General features: G+C 39.7%; 1 protein-coding gene and 1 pseudogene across 1 annotated transcript in view; both read left to right on the plus strand.

Annotated features, from left to right (window-relative positions):
- The window catches only part of LOC134358445 (annexin A4-like), a 91,705-nt gene that overhangs the window by 3,867 nt on the left and 67,377 nt on the right, over positions 1 to 20,461 (plus strand). The gene's annotated exons all lie outside the window — the stretch shown is intronic.
- LOC134358190 (endoplasmin-like) lies at positions 18,587 to 20,360 on the plus strand (annotated as a pseudogene).

Consider the following 20,461-nt stretch of genomic DNA (forward strand, 5'->3'; position numbering starts at 1 on the left):
TTCAGAATACTTTCCATGGTACATCTGCAGAAATTTACTAGAGTCTTTGGTGACAAACCAAATTGCCTCAAACCCCTAATGAAGTATAGCTGCTGGTGTGCCTTGTTTATGATTGCATCAGTATACTGGGCCCAGGATAAATCCTCTGAGATGCTGACACCCAGGAACTTGAAGCTGCACAACATTTATACTACTGATCCTCATGTCAATTGTTCTGATGACTTCCCCTTCCTGAAGTCCATAATCAATTCCTTGGTCCTACTGGCATTGTTCTTGTTGCGACAGCACTCAACCAGTCAATCTATCTCACTTCCTCATCAACATCCGATAGTCTGCCACAAATAGTTGTGTCATGGACAAATTTATAGATTGCATTTGAGCTGTGCCTAGCCACACAATCATGAGCGTAGAGAGAGTAGAGCAGTGCACTAACCACACATCCATGAAGTGCAACTATGTTGTTTGTCAGTGAGGTGGAGATGTTATTTTTGATCCGCACAGATTGTGATATTCCAATGATGAAGTCAAGGATCCAGTTCCAGAGGGAGGTACAGAGGCCCAGGTTTTGAAGCTTGTTGATTAGTACTGAGGTGATGATGGTATTGAATGATGAGCTGTAATCAACAAAAGTAGCTGTTACTGTTGTCTTGCTAGTCGAAGACCAAGTGCAGAGCCAGTACGGTTACATCTACTATAGACCTGATGTGTGGTAGGGAAGTTGCAACAGGTCCAGGTCCTTGCCAATTTTGGTCCTTACAGATGCCAATTTTGTCCCTTGGGCCCTTTTTTCTGGCAAAGAAAAATCTCCAACCATGCCCTACTTCTTCATTGTCTCCAATAGGACATGGCCACAATCATCATGAAGAAACATTGGAGATCGATTGGGCACATGATGAGAAGAGAGGCCAACTCCATCATCAAGACAGCACTTCAATGAACCCCAGTGGAAACACGGGAGACCAAAGACAACTTAGCGCCACACTGTAGAGGCAGAAATTCTTCATGCTACTTGTCATCTGTAATCAGTAATTTGTTTGAGAATGTACAGGGTATGGATAGTAAGTTTGTAGCAAGTAAGTTCAAACAGTTATGTTTTTGGAAAACAGTAAGTATAAACACTCCCCTCTGTTTCCTTGTCCCCAGTCAGCTTCCCCCCCCCTCCTTTCTGCCTTCCCTCTCCACCCCGTCTTCCCTCTTACCCCCACATTGGACATAGGTTCAGGGTGAAAGGTGAAATATTTGAGGGGAATCTGAAGGGAAATTCTTCACTGAAAGTTTGGTGAGAGTGTGGAATGAGCTGCCTGCAGAAGTGGAGGATGTGGGTTCGATTTAGACACTAAAGAGAAATTTGGGTGAAGACGTGGATGGGAGATGTATGGAGGCTATGGTGCAGGTAGTTAGAAATAGGCAGTAAAAACAAAAACAGGTTGGCATTGACTAGAAGGGCCGAAGGGCCTGTTTCAGTGCTGCTGGGCTCCGTAGCTCTAAATGAAGAGCCTGAATAACACCTGGGGCACAATAGAGAAGATGGCCAAGGACAGACAGAGATGGAGAACCTTCATTGCTGCCCTAAATGCCAGTAGTATTGCAGGCAGTAACTAACTAACTAATGCTTTTGCTTTTAACATATCTGTAGAATCCATGAGGATTCTCCTTCACCCTATCTGCTAGAGCAACCCCATGCCTTCTTTAAACCCGCATTATTTCTTTCCTAAGTGTTCCCTTGCATTTCTTCTACTCCTCAAGTTCCTCATTTGTTCCTACCTGCCTATATCTGCCATGCAGTTCCTTTTTTTTCCCCCTTAACCAGGGCCTCAATATCTCTCAAATAAAGGTTCTCTAAACCTGTTATCCTTGCTTTTTATTCTGACAGGTACATACAAGCTTTGTACTCTCAAAATTTCATTTTTGAAGGCCTCCCAGTTTCCAAGTTCATTGTTATCAGAAAACAGCCATTACGCTATCTGTTATGGGCCTCTGGTTCCCCTCCCCCTGCAACTTTAAATCAAACCAGCTCCCTGTGCAGTACTAGCAAACCTTCCTGCCAAAATATTAGTCCCCCTCCAGTTTAGGTTTTTTTTTTAGCGTGTCGCACCAGTCAGCCATTCTTATCTGTGATGTCAGGATTGGTCTCCTTTCGGATTAACCAGGTCACGATATGAATGTTCCTGACTTGATCCTTTTTTTTTTACGAGGCCGAGTAGTTAGCTCGACTCTCAACTTGGCACGGATAGAAAGCGTGCTCAGGGGGTGGCCCGACTTGGATTCGAATTCGGGAGCCTTCGCTCTGGAGTCCAGCGCTGATGCCATTGCGCCACCAGCCGCCACCTCCAGCTTAGGTGCAAATCATCTTTTCTGTGCAGGTCCCACCTTCCCTGGAAGAGAGCCGAATGATCCAAAAATCTGAAGCCATCCCTCTTACCCCAACTCCTTAGCCATATATTAAACTATATGATCTTCCTATTACTAGCCTCTCTAGCACATGTCACAGGTAGCAATCCTGAGATCACAATCCTGGAGGTTCTAGTGGATATGGCCCAGTCCATCATGGGTAAAGCCCTCCCCTTCATTGAGCACACTTACATGAAGAGTTGTTGCAGGAAAACATCATTGGGGCCCCCCACCACCCAGGTCATGATCTCTTCTCGCTGCTGCCATCAGGAAGAAGGTACAGAGATTTCAGGACTCACACCACCAGGTTCATGAACAGTTATTACTCCTTAACCATCAAGCACTTGAACCTCAGGGGCTAACTTCAGATGTCTGATCATTGAAATGTTCCCACTGAACTGGACTCATTTTCAATGACTCTTCATCTCATGTTCTCTACACTTATTTCTTATTTATTTGTTTCTTGTACTTGCGCACTTGAAGAAAAGGCCATTGGTATATGAGACCTCTTCAGCACAGGATGACATCTTGGACCTCATCAATTAGATTTTACAGCTACTGGCCACAAATAAATTTTCATTGAAACACTACAAACTGGCTGACTACCTCTCTGTTAAAGATGCTTACCAATTTCTCAATTTGTCTTCCACAGATAGTTTGTTACATCAGCTAATTTAACAAATGCAGTTGCTTTAAAAAAGTCATGGTTTTAAGTGGGCATTTCCTTTTTTTGCTTTGGAGAGAAGCGGAACAGAAAGATCTATATGTTACTTTGTCACTATAGGATCATGTCCAGCTGATGTGATTACTTTGGTGAATGTTATCTCATTAGCTTTTTTGCAATGAATTAAACCAACTTAACTTTTATCAGGAAATGTGTTCCTTTAATTATTACAATGACTCTGTCCCTTAAATAAAATCTCAAAAGGATTTCACCGTTCTCTGGATTTTCATGAGGTCAGTTAATTTTGTACAAACACTCATGATCACAATCCAGGATGAATAAATCATTGACATTTTCATGCAAAGATATTTTGTACCTCTGCAATGAAAATAAACTCTGCTCACTATGCCTTGCTTCATAATTTGGAACTTTAAGAAACTGACCATTGGCTGTGTTGAAGGAATAGTACCTGTATTTTGAAGATTGTCTTCAAAATTCTCACTGTAGACTAATAATCCATAGCCCAAAACAAATCATCTGGAGCCATGAGTTTGAATCATACATCAGGAAGTGGGGAATTTAAGCTCAGTTAATTTAATAAGTATGGAGTTATTCTTTTATATTATTAGGAATATGCACTTTTATGTAATTCATATATGGTTAAAGAATAATGATTCCAGAAAAGTCTGTGTCACCTAGTCAGAAATTTAAATCCATTGTTGATTTGGTTTTCCAATAGCAAACCATGTTTCGACAAAAACAAATATTCCATGTAAAATCATTTTTAATGGAAGTATTTTATATTTAAAAGCTTGAGAGATCAAAATAAAAAATGACTTTAGACAATTTATGTTCAAGCTTTAATGCATGAGTTTTGCAACTTGTATGTTTTAACTATAAACTGTAAGAATGTGTCACCTTGCCTTTGACATTGTTACTGTAAATACTGTGAATATTATACATTCAGAAAATGGAATATCTTGATGACCTAGAGCAGCTCAGTATCTAGGTTAAATTCTGTCGTTGCTGAGTATGACAGCTCAATACTCCTAAATACACGGAATAAAAGCAATGATACACGACTGATATTCAATGTTGATTAGTTGGCAGCAGAAGCATGATCACATTTTACACACATTGTGAGTTACAAGAATATATACTTGTTAAAATTTAGCAAGATTCTTTCCAATTTTTAACTCTAACTTAAGTACAATATTATTCAATACTTTAGAGAAATGGTGAAAAAATAGCACCTTTCATAACCAAAGGAATCTAATGTTCTGTGCAGTCAACTGAGTACATTTTACAGCAACTGTTGTAATGTAGAAATGCAGTGGTTAATTTGTACACAGCAAGCTCCACAGCTTCTAAGGTGACAAATTCAATGATCTCTTGGCTAGGTAATCAGGGATAAGCGTCTTGGATAACTTTCTGTTGAATTTATGGCAGTACATTGGGAGAAACTTCAGGTATAATTGACAAGACAATGCATTATTTGGCAAAAGTCTGATTGTGAAATAATTTGCTTGTCCTGCTGGGACTTCAATGGTGAACCAACAGATTTCTCCCTTAAGTAATTGGGAACATATGTAACGGTAACCTCATTGTCTCACTCATAATTAATGTAGCAATATTCATTTAAAATGAGAATTTCAAATTTCACAATAATTAAAATTAAAACTCTGCTCTCCCTTACACTTTGAAAAAATAGCTCTATGAAGTACAAACAGCTCCTCAGACTAATAAATCAGCACACCTTTATTTTTGCTTTAGGACAAATGCAAACGACCAACCAAAGTTAATGTGTCCTTGTAACCAAATCTAATATTTACACTGTTCTTTATCACTTTTAGCCAATACGTAAAGCTGCATACCAATGCAAATAAAGAAAAAAAGATGAATTTGCCTTATTTTTCTAGATTCAGTTAAAGCCTTTCCAAGTTCCAATTGATAAACCTTTTGGATTCCTAAAAAATCAGGTTCTGATTTTTCCATTAAATTATTTTCTTAATCTCAGCCTACACATACACATAAAACAAACAAAGCTGCTGTTCTGAAATCTACTCCGGGGTCAAAGATGAGTGATGATTGATCAATGATTATCTTCATGTGAATGCTTCATATGGACACCAATGTGAAAGAAGATAAGCAAAACCTGTTTCTGTTCTTGCTCACATTTTTTTTATGGATGAGAAACTCCTTTTTTTAAAGATGCACCTTTTAAAACTTTATAAAATGAAGCAAATTGTTTTAAGTATTTCTTGAGACAAAAAATTTAATTTGTAAAAGCAGAAATGTAAAGCAAAGCTTAGTAACATTTCATATTTTGCATTCTGTGTATAATGCAGAACGTCATTACAATAATAAGATAACTGAAAAGCTATTTAACCAATAATTAAGCTTGTGGTCAGTTTTTATATTCCAAAAAAAAATCTCATAGATTTTACTTACTCCTGGTGATAAATATATTTAATTTTCTATTTAAAATCTTCATGGTTTCAGATAATCCTTAATATACTAAATGCAAGCTATAATATAATTAAATTAACTACAAGACAGTGTGTTACAGTATATACTTCAACTGCAGCAATAATTCTCTATGTGAATTATTTATGTGATTAGGTCTCAGAGCATAACAGATTCTGTTTACAATTCTTGTTAGCATTTATTTTCAATCTATGGGCACATTTTTGAAACCAATTTACTGATAAATATTTTTTTCAATTAGCTTAGAAGCATTAATTTGTGTCTTTACTGCAGTTACACACCATAAATTAGTTTCAAGTCTTAAAGGCTAGCTAGCAAATATTTATGAGTTCATGAGGAGTAGTTTTAAATCGTGGTTAAGAATCCAGCAGGGTGCAAGAAACTGCCTTGAAGGTATAGCAATACCCAGCTACTAATTCCATAGGGTGGACAAAGATGGTTAACTCACTGCTATGAGTTAATGACTTATAATCAGAGCCATCTTCTGGCACTCATGTAAATCTCTGCACAGTAAATGAGTTCCAAGTAATTAGGGTAACCAAGGCCAAGACTTTCCTTGTAAGCCTTAAAAAAATATTTGGTCTCCAATATCATAAAGTAGTTTAATGCATAAAGACAGAAACTTTGGTCCAGAAATACAGGTTTCACTGTGTAGATTGCCCATGGCAGTAAACCCTCCAAGTGCATAGTTCAAATGCCTTCATCATCCAAGTGAACATATCAGCTAATTTGATGTGAACATGTAAGATTCCCATAAGATTCAAATAAACACATCAGACACGTTAAGAAAACTGTCATTAAAATGAAGACCATGATAGCTTCATTCAGGCTTTTTTTAAAAGTCATCCTTGTAGCAGACTTTATTCTTGTTAAACTGATTGGCTGCCTGTTCCCTGTCAAAACTGTACATTGACCTATACCTCTTCCTTCTGTCCTTGCCCTCCTCCCATATATTTCCTTACAACAAAGGAGACTATCCAGCCCATCAAGCCTATGTTGTTTCTCAGAGCAACCCCATCAGCCGCATTTCCCATTTATTTCCCTGTAACCTCTTCAGACAATATTAAGGTTAATGATGATTGTGACAGATATATTCATCTGATTTAAATTGATTATACTTTTGACACACTGAGAGTGCATTTTTAACTTCAGGATGGACTACATGCCAATAACTGGTTCAAGTAAACTAATATTTCAGTAAATTAGAATTCAAGAACTGAGTGTCTGCGTTGAAGATCCAGCAGCATGTTATATTCGAGCTTCTTTTCAATAAATATCCATGTACTTCTGATGGAGCTAAGGTTTTCTTCAATTAGCTGAACTTGACAATTTTTTTGTTTGGTTTTCAACTATCTATATTGGGGGGAAAAAACTCCTTATTCATTAGAACATTATGCTGGGACCAAGATGCTGTGGAATGAATATTGATACCAACCTAACTGCTGCCTGCAGTACTCAGTCTAGCAGCCCTTATTCTTTCAGCTTGTTCATGAATAGGCTAATGCTTCCAGCTTTCTCTCACTCTCTTTCCTTCATTTTAACAAGGGCACTTCATTGTTGGAATCAAGAACAGAGGAGAGGAAGCTGGAAATATCCATTTACATATTTGATTTTCCGTTTGATATTTTCCTTGTTGTGTCCATAGAACATAGAAATTTACAGCACATTACAGGCCCTTCAGTCCACAATGTTGTGCTAACCATGTAACCTACTCTAGAAACTGCCTAGAATTTCCCTAGTGCATAGCCCTCTATTTTTCTAAGCTCCATGTACCTATCTAAGAGGCTCTTAAAAGACCCTATTGTATCCGCTTCCACACCCCCACTGGCAGTGTTAAACTTACCCCTGCCATCCTCTCAGTACCTATTTCCCAGCATCTTAAAACTATGCCCCCTCGTGTTAGTGATTTCAGCCCTGGGAAAAAGCGTCTGGCTATCCACACGATCAATGACCCTCATCATCTTATACACCTCTATCAGGTCACCTCTCATCCTCTGTCGCTCCGAGGAGAAAAGGCCAAATACATTCAACTTACTCTCATAAGGTATGCCCTCCAATCTAGGCAACATCCTTGTAAATCTCCTCTGCACTCTCTCTATAGTATCTACGTCCTTCCTGTAGTGAGGTGACTAGAACTGAACACAGTACTCCAAGTGGAATCTAAGTAAGGTCTTATATAGCTGTAACATTACCTCATGGCTCTTGAACTCAGTCCCACAGTTGATGAATGCTAACACACCATACGCCTTTTTAATAACACTGTCAACCTGCACAGCAGATTTGTGTCCTATGGATACGGACCCCAAGATCTATCAGATCCTCCACACTGCCAAAAGTGTTATTATTGTATTCTGTCTTCAAATTGGACCTACCAAAATGAACCACCTCACACTTATCTGGGTTGAAGTCCATCTGCCACTTCTCAGCCCAGTTCTGCATCCTACCGATATCCCGCTGTAACCTCTGACAACCCTCCAGACTGTCAACAACACCCCCAACCTTTGTGTCATCAGCAAACTTACTAACCCACCCTTCTACTTCTTCATCCAGGTCATTTATAAAAATCAGAAAGAGGAGGGGGTCCCAGAACAGATCCCTGTGGAGCACCACTGGTCACCAACCTCCATGCAGAATACGAACCATCTACAACCACCCTTTGCCTTCTGTGGGCAAGCTAATTCTGAATCCACAAAGCAAGGTCTCCTTGGATCCCATGCCTCCTTAAGTTCTGAAGGAGCCTTGTATGGGGAACCTTATCAAGTGCCTTACTGAAATCCATATACACTACATCCACTGCTCTACCTTCATCAATGTGTTTTGTTACTTCCTCAAAGAATTCAATCAGGCTCATAAGGCATGACCTGCCCTTGACAAAGACATGCTGACTATCACTAATCAGATTATGTCTCTTCAAATGCTCATAAATCCTGCCTGTCAGGATTTTCTCCAATAACTTGCCCACCACTGACGTCAGACTCACTGGTCTATAATTTCCTGGGTTATCTCTACTCCCTTTCTTGAACAAGGGAACAACATTTATAACCCTCCAATCCTCTGGTACTTCTCCCATCCCTATTGTCGACGCAAAGATCATCACAAGTAGCTCAGCAATCTTCTCCCTCACTTCCCACAGTAGCCTGGGGTATATCTCATCCAGTCCCGGTGACTTACCTAACTTAATACTTTTCAAAAGCTCCAACACATCCTCTTTCTTAATGTCTATATGCTCAAGCGATTCAGTCCGCTGTAAGTCATCCCCACAATTGCCAAGGTCTTTTTCTTTGGTGAGTACTGAAGCAAAGTATTCATTAGGTACCTCTGCTACCTCCTCTGACTCCATGCACAAGTTTCCACTATCCAGTTCAGTAGCCTTTGCTTCTTTATGATTTTTATCTCTGATAAATTGCTGGTATAAACTATCTGAAGAAAAGTCATACAGCTTGTTTTTGTTTATTAAGCCAATGAGAACTCACTTCACATTTGCATGAATAGCAAAATTGAAATCAGTATAATGATGGTAACAGACATTTGGCCAATAATCCCAACTCCCGTTGACATAAAGTCAAGTACACTTAATATCTGCAGTCCTTTTGAAATTCCACTTCAGATTTCATATTTATGAAATAAATAGAATATCTCCATAATAAGTTTGTAGAAATTAATAATAATCTTCAATTATAGCTAAAAGCACTTCATAGTTAAAATCAGTTCAAATATTCAGTATATTTACAAATGAAAGAGTCAGTGGCAATTCAGGTTGAATATCCATTATCCAAAATGTTTTGGGCGGGAAGTGTTTTGAATTGGGGACTTTTTTGGATTTTGGAATATATAATGAGAAAACTTGCGATCGCCATCATTTCCGACTCTCAATTGATGTGCTACTGGAAAGCAGTCTTTGTCTTACACTTGTACATCACACATATATACTGATGAAGACATTCACCATGCATTGATCTTGGCAAACTCATCAATGAATTTCTCAGCTGCTTTGCGATCAGCAGATGCTTTAAAAATTTAATGCATTGCTTTTTCTTAAATTTCTGTATCCAGCCAGCTGAATATTCACAATTACCTTCAATTTTCAGTTTCTCATGATAGATCTTTGCTTGTTTCATGATCAGCATACTGTTAATTGGCATATGTTCACTCGATGCTCATGAATCCATTCTTTCAATACACAATTGAGATCTTCAGTTTTTGCTTTATTCATTTCTATTTTCATTTTCTATTTTGCATTAACTTCTGTTCATTACATATATGAAGTCACCTCTTAAAACTGTCTGTGGCGCACAAAGACCTGTGCATCACCTGGGAACCTTCCCAGCACTTTATGGAATTTTCCATTTGTGATATCATATCAGCACTCAAAAATATTTTGGATTTTTGATTTTCAGATAAGGGATACTCAACTTGTAATACATTTTATACCACCCTTTAATTAAAATTAATTAAAATACTTTTTAATGTCATACAATTCAAAGGAAAATACTTGATACTTTCCTAATCATTACTTTAAAGATATATGGTAGACTGAGTAAAATGTTAAAAATATTGCAATTAGAATTTGTTCAGAAATGTCTGATGTTAATTGATTGATACTCAAGTTACCATTTCTTGGAGTAACACACAGCAGATGCTGGAGGAAGTTGGCAAATCAGGCAGGATCTATTGAAGGGGAGTAAAGAACTGAAATCCTTTACCAGGCATTTCTAGCATCTGCAGAATCTTGTGTTTTATCAATTCTTAGCCAAGATTTGAAATATCATTAGTTGGTCTCTAGAAGGCGCTGTCTGCTCACTAAATCTTGCAATAAACTTTGTCAATCATGAATACTACATTCAAGGTGAAACAGGATAAACACTGATGGTCCCTTTTAATCTTCTGATTTAAAAAGTTAGACAGCTTATATACTAGCAAAACAAAAGTAAAATCTGAAATAAACAAAAACCATTGAGGTTGGTCAACATCTATGGGAGAAATGTGTCTTCTCTCTCAAACTGCCCTCCTCTCACAGATTTTAGAATCGGAATCAGGTTTAATATTACAGGCATACTGTACTGTGCAAAAGTCTTAGGCACATTCTGTATTTATAGATAGGGTGGCTAAGGGTTTTGCATAGTATTGTAGTAATTTTATGTATTGCACTGTACGGTTACAGTAAAAAATACAAGTTTCATGACATATGTGAATGATGATAAATCTGGTTCTGATATGGCTCTTTGTTGTTGACAGGGTGGCAAGGGGGCTGGGAGAGAAGAATCATGGTTTGAAAAATGGGAAGGGAGTGGGAAGCACCGGAGAGGCATTCTGTAAAGATAAATAAGCCAATTGTTTGGAATCAAATGACCTTGTCTGGTCCAACACCCCTCCTGCGGCACTCTTGTTTCGCTATTTCCTACATCCTTTACTCCCACCAGATTTTACAAACCCACTCTCCACTTCATGTTGACAAATACAGTATTGTGCAAAAAGTCTTAAATAGTATGTGCCTAAGAATTTTGCAGAGTCATATATGTCGCGTAATTTGTTGTTTTATGGCAGCAGTGCATTACAATCAGAAGTATATATAAAAAATAAATTAAATAAGTAATGCCTTCAGGCTCCTATAGCTCTTCCTTGATGGTAGCAATGAGAAGAGGGCACATCCTGGGTGATGGTCGTCCTAAATACTGGATGCCTCCTTTTGAGGCATTGCCTTTTGAAGGTGACCTGGATGCTGGGGAGGCTAGTGCCCATGATGAAATTGGCTGAGTTTACAATTTTTTCAACTTCTTCCGATCCTGTGCAGTGGTCTTGCCACGCCAGACGATGATGCAACCAGTTAGAATGTTCTCCACAACTAGAGAAATTTGCGAGTGTATTTGGTGACATACCAATTCTCCTCAAATTGCTAATGAAATTTAACTGTTGTTATGCCTTCTTTGTAATTGCATTAATATGTTGGGCCCAGGGTATGAGGACTGGTACGTGTTCTCTCAACTTACCCTCCTAAAGTTCACAATTAATTCCTTAGTTTTACTGACATAGTGAGCAAGGTTGTTGCTGCAATACCACTCAACCAGCAGATCTATCTTGCTCCTGTACATCTCCTCGTCACCATCTGAAATTCTGCCAATGGTTGTGTCATCAACAAATTTATAGGTAGCATTTGAGCTGTGCCTAGCCACACAATTGTGGATGTAGAAAGAGTACAGTAATGTGCTAAACATGGATCCTTGAGGTACAGCAGTGTTGATTATCAGCGAGGGGGAGATGTTATTTCCATTCTGTACGTACTGTGGTCTCCCAGTGAGGATGTCAAAGATCCAGTTGCAGAGACCCAGGTTTGGGACTTGTTAATTAGAACTGAGAGTATGATTGTGTTGAATGCTGAGCTGTAAGCAATAAACAACAGCCTGACAGGTATTACTATTTTCCAGGTGATCCAAGACCAAATGGAGAGCCAGTAAAATTCCATCCATTGTAGATCTATTGTGATTATAGGCAAATTGCTATGGGTCTAGATCCTTGCTTAGGAAGGAGTTGATCCTAGCCATAACCAACCTCTCAGAGCACTTCACACTAGATGTGAGTGCCACTGGGGGATAGTCATTAGGGCAGCTCACACTGTTCTTTTTGGGTACTGATATAATTGTCACCCTTTTGGAGCAGGTAGGAACCCTCTGACAGCAATGAAAGATTGAAGATGTTCTTGAAAACTCCTGCCAGTTGGTTGGCACAGGTTTTCAGAGCCCTACCAGTTTTACCATCAGAGCCTGATGCCTTGCAAGGGTTCACCCTCTTGAAAGATATTCTAATGTCTGCCTCTGAGATAGAGTTCACAGGATCACCAGATGCTGCAGGAATTTGCATAGGTGTAGTTTTATTCTTCCTTTCAAAGCATGCATAGAAAGCTTTGAGCTCATCTGGGAGTGAAGCATCTCAGCCATTTATGATGCTAGGTTTCACTTTGTATGAAGCAATGGCCTGCAAACCCTGTTAGACCTGGCATGCATCTGATTCCACCTCTAACCTTAGAGTTATAGTTATAGCAGAGTACAGCACAGACCCAGACCCTTTGGCCCATCTAGACTGTGCTGAACCATTTAAACTGCCCGCTGTCATCAAACTGCATTGGGACCATAGCGCTCCACACCCCTGCCATCCATATACCCATCCAAACTTCTCTTAAACTCTGAAATTGAACTTGCATGCACCATTTGTGCTGGTAGCTCGTTCCACACTCCCATGACCCTCTGAGAGAAGTTGTTTCCCCTCATGTACCCCTTTAAACTTTTCACCCTTAACCCATCAACTCTAGTTGTAGTCTCTTCCAACCTCAGTGGAAAAAGCCTGCTTGCATTTACACTATCTATACCTCTCATAATTTCTGTACACCTCTATCAAATCTCCTTTCAATCTTCTACATTCCAGGGAATTAATCTATTCAATCTTTCCTCAACTCAGATCCTCCAATACCAACAAAATCCTCGCAAATTTTCTCTGTAATCTTTTACATCTTTCCTGTTGGTAAGTGAACAAAACTGCACATAATACTCCAAATTAGGCTCACTACCATCTTATACAACTTCAACATAACATCCTATCTCCTGTACTCAATATATTGATTTATGAAGGCCAGTGTGCCAAAAGCTTTCTTTATGACCCTATTTTCAACGAATTATGGTCCTGTATTCCCAGATCGCTTTGTTCTACCACACTCCTCAGTGCCCTACAGTTCACAGTGTAAGAACTACCCTGGTTGATCCTAATGAAGTGCAGCACTTTATACTCGCCTGCATTAAGTTCCATCAGCCATTTTTCAGCTCATTTTTCCAGCTGATCCAGATCCCTCCACAAGCCATGATTGTCTTCCTCGCTGTCCATTACACCTTTGATCTTGGTGTCACCCGAAAATTTATTGATCCAGTTAACTACATTATCATCTTGATAATTGATATAGATGACAAACAATATCTAGTCTGACATTTATTATCCAGACTGTAACAGCACATGACTGAAGCTCAGTAACCAGTGTCCATCCAGTTTGGCATCACTTGTTCTTAAATAACCATAATTTTAATGCTATTCCACTTTTAACTCTATTTGTCTTGGGAAATAGTTCTGATATGGAGTAGTTATACAAACGGATGCCTGGATTGCATTGACCCAATGTTTTTTTCACCCTTAAAATAGCCTTCTATTGGTCGTACCTGGTCTTCTTGTATGGTTCTGGATCATCGGTCTTGAATGTCACAGATCTAGTCCTCAGTAAAATACGAATCTCCTGTCTCATCCACAGTTTTTGGTTTGGGATGTCTGGTATATTCTTGAAGGCACATATGCCCACACAGTTCTTGATGAAGACAGTGATAACTGTAGCATATTCACTCAAGACTCGAAGATGAGTCCCTGAATATTGTCCAGACCACCAAGTCAAAGTTGTCCTGTAAGCACTCCTCTGCCTCCTTTGATCTTACCTTCTCTGTACCTTTAAGTTTCTTTGCTCCTGTTATTTCTTTCTGTAACTATCCTCATTAATTCGCCTATCAAGTTATTTCATTAACAATTCATCCCCATCACTCAGGACATGCCATCTTCTCATAGCTACCATCAAGAAGGAGGAACTGGAGACTGAAGACACACAATCAGCATTTCAGGAACAGCTTCTTCCCGTTCATCATCAGATTTCTGAATAGTCGATGAATGCATAAACACTACCTCAGTATTTAATATAATTTTCTATTCTTTATACTTACTGTAATTTATAGTTTTTATTATTACGCATTGCAATGTACTGCTGCCACGAAACAACAAATTTTATGACATACAGTATGGCAGTGATATTAAATCCGACTCTGGCAAGCTTTGTCCTTTATATTCATCACCAAACCTGGATACTGTAGAACTTAAAACTTTGTATTTTATGCAGTTCCAATGAAAGGTCTTAGAACCAAAACTTAACTCCATTTCTCTTTCTATTGATGGTGCCTGACCTGATGAAATTTACCAGCATTGTCTATCTTTATTATCTAAGAGGTGAGTAACAGAATTAACTTTTCACATCTAGAGATGTTGTGTGAACTGGAGTGTTTTCCAGCATTTTCTATTTTTATTTACATTTGCAACGTATTATGTTTTGCCTTTAACCATATAAGCTGAATCATCAACACGGTAATTATTTGACCATTATTCACAATTTATTTTGCTCTGTATTTATTATATCCCCATATGGAGAGGACATCAGTAAATATGAAAATGAGGAGAAGGGACAAATTGTGAGAAATAAGTGAGGACCTTATTAAACAGAGGACTGATGAAAGGCCAAAGCTAAATGGAGAATTAAGGAAGATGTTAAGGATTGAGCGTGATGGAAGATAAGTGGGTTCTAAGAACAATAATCATTGGCATCTGCAATTATCGTGGGTGGGTGGCATAACTGTAGGGAGAATCTCGTTAACTGATTCCTGTTTTTTCTCGCTCCCATTTATCATTGACCTCCCCAATTTCTCACATGCCTTATACTGATTCTCTTTCTTATTACCCTTCCTCAATAATATATATTCCCTTATTTCATAGCAACTTCATCCAATTCTTAATGGTTTCCTTTACTTATCTTACTTTTACTTCTTGCTTTTTCTATTAAGAGGCAGTTACCCTAATTCATTTTCTGGTGTTACCCCAATTTTCCCCATTCACCCTGCATAAGCTCAGTTTATTGTTGCCTTGTTTAAATTCACATACTTGATGGTATCACTGTAATTTCTACTTTTGTGATCATGAATAATTTTCCTATTAAACAGTGCCTTTCCCAAAGTTCCTCATTTACTACTTTCCCTTATTTCTTGGTGTCAATTCCTAAATCCTTCAGTTATTGTTACTCTCCCATATACTGATGCCTATTGACTTGCTATGTTGTCCTCACTTAAGTTTCCCAAAACCTTGCCTAACTCAGTATAATGCTATTTCGTAATCTTTAACAATACTTTAGAGCTCTCCAACACTTTCCTCGCTCATCATCTGTTCCTTTAGGGCTCTTCACAGCATCATTTCACTCAATATTACGACTAATACACTGTAACATTTCTTTTCATCACTTTCTCCATTCAATAAGTAATTAATCCAACCTCATCGCATTAGCTTCAAAAACAACACCTTGCACCCTCTGAAATCTCATTTACCATGTGCCACCAACATCACTTCCTATTTTTCACAGCAACATTTCCCCTGCTCCTCCTCAATCTCTTTCAACCAAAATTCTAGTAGCCAAACCGCCCAATCATTAATAAATATACCCATGAATTTTTGCGCACTGCATTACTTCAGGTACTATCATAAATCCAAAATAATTATCAGATACTCCAACAGTTATTGTGTAGTTAACCTGACAATTGTGGACCATCAGCCTAATATCTCTGAGGCAACTTAGTGCCAAGAGTTCTCTGTTCCCTTCACTCTCTTATCAGTTTTACAAAGGTTCAAAGGTTAATTTTGTTCTTGAAGTATGTATGCAGAGTACAACTCTGACATTTGCCTTCTCTAGATAGCCATAAAATACAGAAAACCTTAGAAGCAGTTGAAGGAAAGATATCAATCCCCCTGCATGAAAAGAAAAAGAAACAATAACTCACAAACCCCAACCTCCCCCCCAAACCCTCCCTTGCACATAAACTAACAGATCACCCATATGCAGAAACAACAACACGAATATCAAACTCAAACCCCCAACCCACCAATTGGCAATAAGAAAAAATGGATGAGAACATGGAAAAATATACTTTATGTACTTTATACTTTATTGTTGCCAAACAATTGATGGTAGAACGTACAATCATCACAGTGGTATTTGATTCTGCGCTTCGCGCTCCCTGGAGTACAAATCAATAGTAATATAAAAAATTTAAATTATAAATCATAAATAGAAAATGGAAAGTAAGGGAGTGCAAAAAAACCAAGACAGGTCCGGCCCAGATCTGGGTCAGTCTTATCACAGTTGGAAAGAAGCTGTTCCCAAATCTGGCCGTACGAGTCTTCAAGCTCCCGAGCCTTCTCCCCGAGGGAAGAGGGATGAAAAGTGTGTTGGCTGGGTGGGTCGTGTCTTTGATTATCCTGGCAGCACTGCTCTGACAGCGTGGGGTGTAAAGTGAGTCCAAGGACGGAAGATTGGTTTGTGTGATGTGCTGTGCTGTGCTGTGTTCACGATCTTCTGCAGCTTCTTCCGGTCTTGGACAGAACAACTTCCATACCAGGTTGTGATGCACCCTAGAAGAATGCTTTCTAAAGTGCATCTCTAAAAATTAGTGAGGGTTTTAGGGGACAGGCCAAGTTTCTTTAGCTTTCTCAGGAAGTAAAGGCGCTGTTGGGCCTTCTTGGCAGTGGACTCTGCTTGGTTGGACCAAGTCAGGTCATTTGTGATATTGAGGAACTTAAAGCTTTTGACCTGTTCCACTTGCGCACCACCGATGTAAAATGGGTCGTGTGGTCCGCTGTTCCTTCTGAAGTCAATAACCAATTCCTTCGTTTTGCTGATGTTGAGGGATAGGTTATTGTCTTCGCACCATGCCACTAGGTTCTTAATTTCCTCTCTGTACTCAAACTCATCATTACCCGAGATATGGCCTACAATTATTGTGTCATCAGCAAACTTATATATTGAAACTTGGCTAACAATCATGAGTGTACAGTGAGTACAGCAGGGGGCTGAGTACACAGCCTTGTGGGGCACTGGTGCTCAGAGTGATTGTAGAGGAGAGCTTGTCCCCTACTTTTACAGCCTGGGTCCTGTCTGTGAGGAAGTTGAAGATCCAGCTGCAGATCTGAGTGCTAAGGCCCAGGTTCTGGAGCTTAGGAATCAGTTTATTTGGAATGATGGTATTAAAGGCAGAGCTGTAGTCAATGAAAAGGAGCCTTACGTATGTGTCTTTATTCGCCAGGTGTCCTAAGGAGGAATGTAGGGCCAGAGAGATGGCATCTGTCGTTGACCTGTTGCTCCGGTAGGCGAATTGCAAAGCGTCAAGGTTGACCGGTAGGCTGTGGTTGATGTGTGCCATAACCAATCTCTCAAAGCACTTCATAGCAATTGATGTCAGAGCCACAGGTCGATAGTTATTCAGGCATGCCACCTTGCTCTTCTTCAGCACCGGGATTATTGTTGCCTTCTTAAAACACGAGGGGATCTTAGACTGAAGCAAGGAGCAGTTGAAGATGTCAGCAAACACTCCAGCTAGCTCGATTGCACAGGCCCAGAGAACCTGTCCTGGGATCCCATCTGGGTCCGTCGCCTTCCTAGGATTTATCTTCAGGAAGGCCCTTCTAACATCCTCCTTGGTGACGATAAATCTCGATGCCACCAGGTCCGGTTCATCCGGAGGGAGTGGGACGCTCCTCTTCTTTTCGAATCTTGCATAGAATACGTTAAGTTGGTCAGGAAGAGAAGCGCCACAGTTATTGATATTTCCAGCCTTTTCTTTGCGCCCAGTGATCTCATTTAGACCCTGCCATAGCCTACCGCCATCCCTTTGGTTAGCCTGGGCTTCCAACTTGGCTCGATATTGCCTCTTGGCACCCTTAATGGCTTTCCAGAGTTCACGCCTGGATTCCGTGTAGCGACTGGTATCTCCGGACCTAAAAGCTGCAGCTCTAGCCTTCAAAAGGGACTTGACCTTATAATTCATCCAATGTTTCCGGTTAGGGAATACCCGGATCATCTTGCAAGACACACAGTCCTCTGTGCATTTCCAAATAAAGTCTGTGACAGCTGAGGCATACTCATCGAGGTTAGCTGCCGTGTCCTTTAATACTAACCGGTCACCGATTCAAAGCAGTCATGGAGGACCTCATCTGTTTCTTCCTTCCAACATGACACTACTTTTGACACTGTGGCCTCCCGCTTCAGTTTCTGAGGTGGTCCGCTGTGATCGGCTCCCCTGCGCGGCCTTATGGCCCCGCCCCTCTCTCGTGTAAGTGATTTTAGTGAAGGATCGGAGGGAAGCAGCGGTGGCATTGTGCGGTCGGTCAGCGGGGTGATTCTAGACCCAAGCGCAAGGAGTTGAGGCTCTCCGATCGGGAATAATGATGAAGCAGGCCTGGTTTCTGGCGGTGCTATGCGCGCTCTTGGCCTTCGCTTTTATTAGGGCAGAAGATAAAACAGTGGAGGAGGATCTTGGGAAAAGCAGGGATGGCTCAAGAACTGACGATGAAGTTGTTAAGAGAGAGGAAGAGGCTATCCAGCTAGATGGATTGAATCCTGCTCAAGTTAAAGAAATAAGGAAAAAGGCTGAAAAATTTATGTTTCAAGCAGAAGTTAACAGAATGATGAAGTTGAGCATTAATTCACTTTATAAAAACATTGAGATATTTCTGCGTGAACAGATTTCTAACGCTTCTGATGTGCTGGACAAGATCCGATTGATATCGCTAACAAATGAAACAGCACTGCATGCCACAGAAGAAATGACAATCAAGATAAAGGCTGACAATGAGAAGAACACGCTTCATGTCACAGATACCAGTATTGGCATGACTAAAGAGGAGCTGATTAAAAACCTTGGCACAATTGCAAAGTCTGGAACAAGTGAATTCTCAAATAAGCTGACGGAGATGCAAAATGAGGACCAGTCCACCTCAGAGTTAGTTGGTCAGTTTGGTGTTGGATTGTACTCTGCTTTCTTGGTGGAAATAAGGTGATTGTCACATCTAAGCCCAACAATGGTACACAGCATATCTGGGAATCCGACTCCAATGAGTTTTCCATAATAGAAGATCTTTGAGGAAACACACTGGGATGAGGTACAACTATCACCTTAGTTTTGAAGGAGGAAGCATCTGACTACCTTGAACTGGAAACAATCAAAAATCTAGTGAAGAAGTACTCCCATTTCATCAACTTTCCTATCTATATCTGGAGCAGCAAGACAGAAACTGCCAAGGAACCAATAGATGAGGAGGAAGCAAAGGTGAAGGATGAAAAGGAAAAAGATAGTGATGATGAGGCAGCAGTTGAAGAGGAAACTGAAGAAAAAGAGAAAACAAAGAAGGTTGAGAAGACTGTCTGGGATTGGGAGCTGATGAATGACATTAAACCCATCTGGCAAAGACCAACCAAAGAAATAACTGATGATGAGTACACAGCTTTCTATAAGACCTTTTCTAAGGACACAGATGAACCAATTGCTCATATCCATTACACTGAAGGAGAAGTAACATTCAAATCAATACTGTTTGTGCCCAAAACTGCACCCGTGGTTTATTTGATGAATATGGATCAAAAAAATCTGACTACATTAAGCTCTTTGTTCGTAGAGTGTTTATCACAGATGACTTCCATGATATGATGCCAAAGTATTTGAATTTCATCAAGGGGGTGGTGGACTCTGATGACCTGCCTTTGAATGTCTCCCGTGAAACTCTGCAACAACCTAAATTGCTGAAGATTATTAGAAAGAAGCTAGTGCATAAAACCCTAGATATGATCAAGAAGATTGCAGTAGAAAAATATGAAGAAATATTCTGGAAGGAATTTGGAACCAGTATCAAGTTGGGTGTAATCGAGGATCACTCTAATAGAACCCGTTTGGCTAAGTTGCTAGGGTTCCGGTCTTCTCACCATGAGTCCAAACAGACTAGCTTACAGCTGTACCTGGAAAGAATGAAAGAGAAACAAGACAAAATCTACTTCATGGCTGGAGCAAGCAGGAAAGAGGTTGAATCCTCCCCTTTTGTTGAAAGATTGTTGAAGAAGGGATATGAGGTTCTGTACCTTACAGAACCTGTAGATGAATACTGTATCCAAGCTCTGCCTGAATTTGATGGCAAGAGATTCCAGAATGTTGCATAGAACTGAAAGATAAACATAAAAATAAATATAGAACTGAAAGAGGTCAATATGGACTACAGTTAGTTTGAACCGGCTGGTGATGTAGTGGCATCAGCGCTTGG

This window comes from Mobula hypostoma, chromosome 18, assembly GCF_963921235.1.
Source record: "Mobula hypostoma chromosome 18, sMobHyp1.1, whole genome shotgun sequence".
Lineage (NCBI taxonomy): Eukaryota > Metazoa > Chordata > Chondrichthyes > Myliobatiformes > Myliobatidae > Mobula > Mobula hypostoma.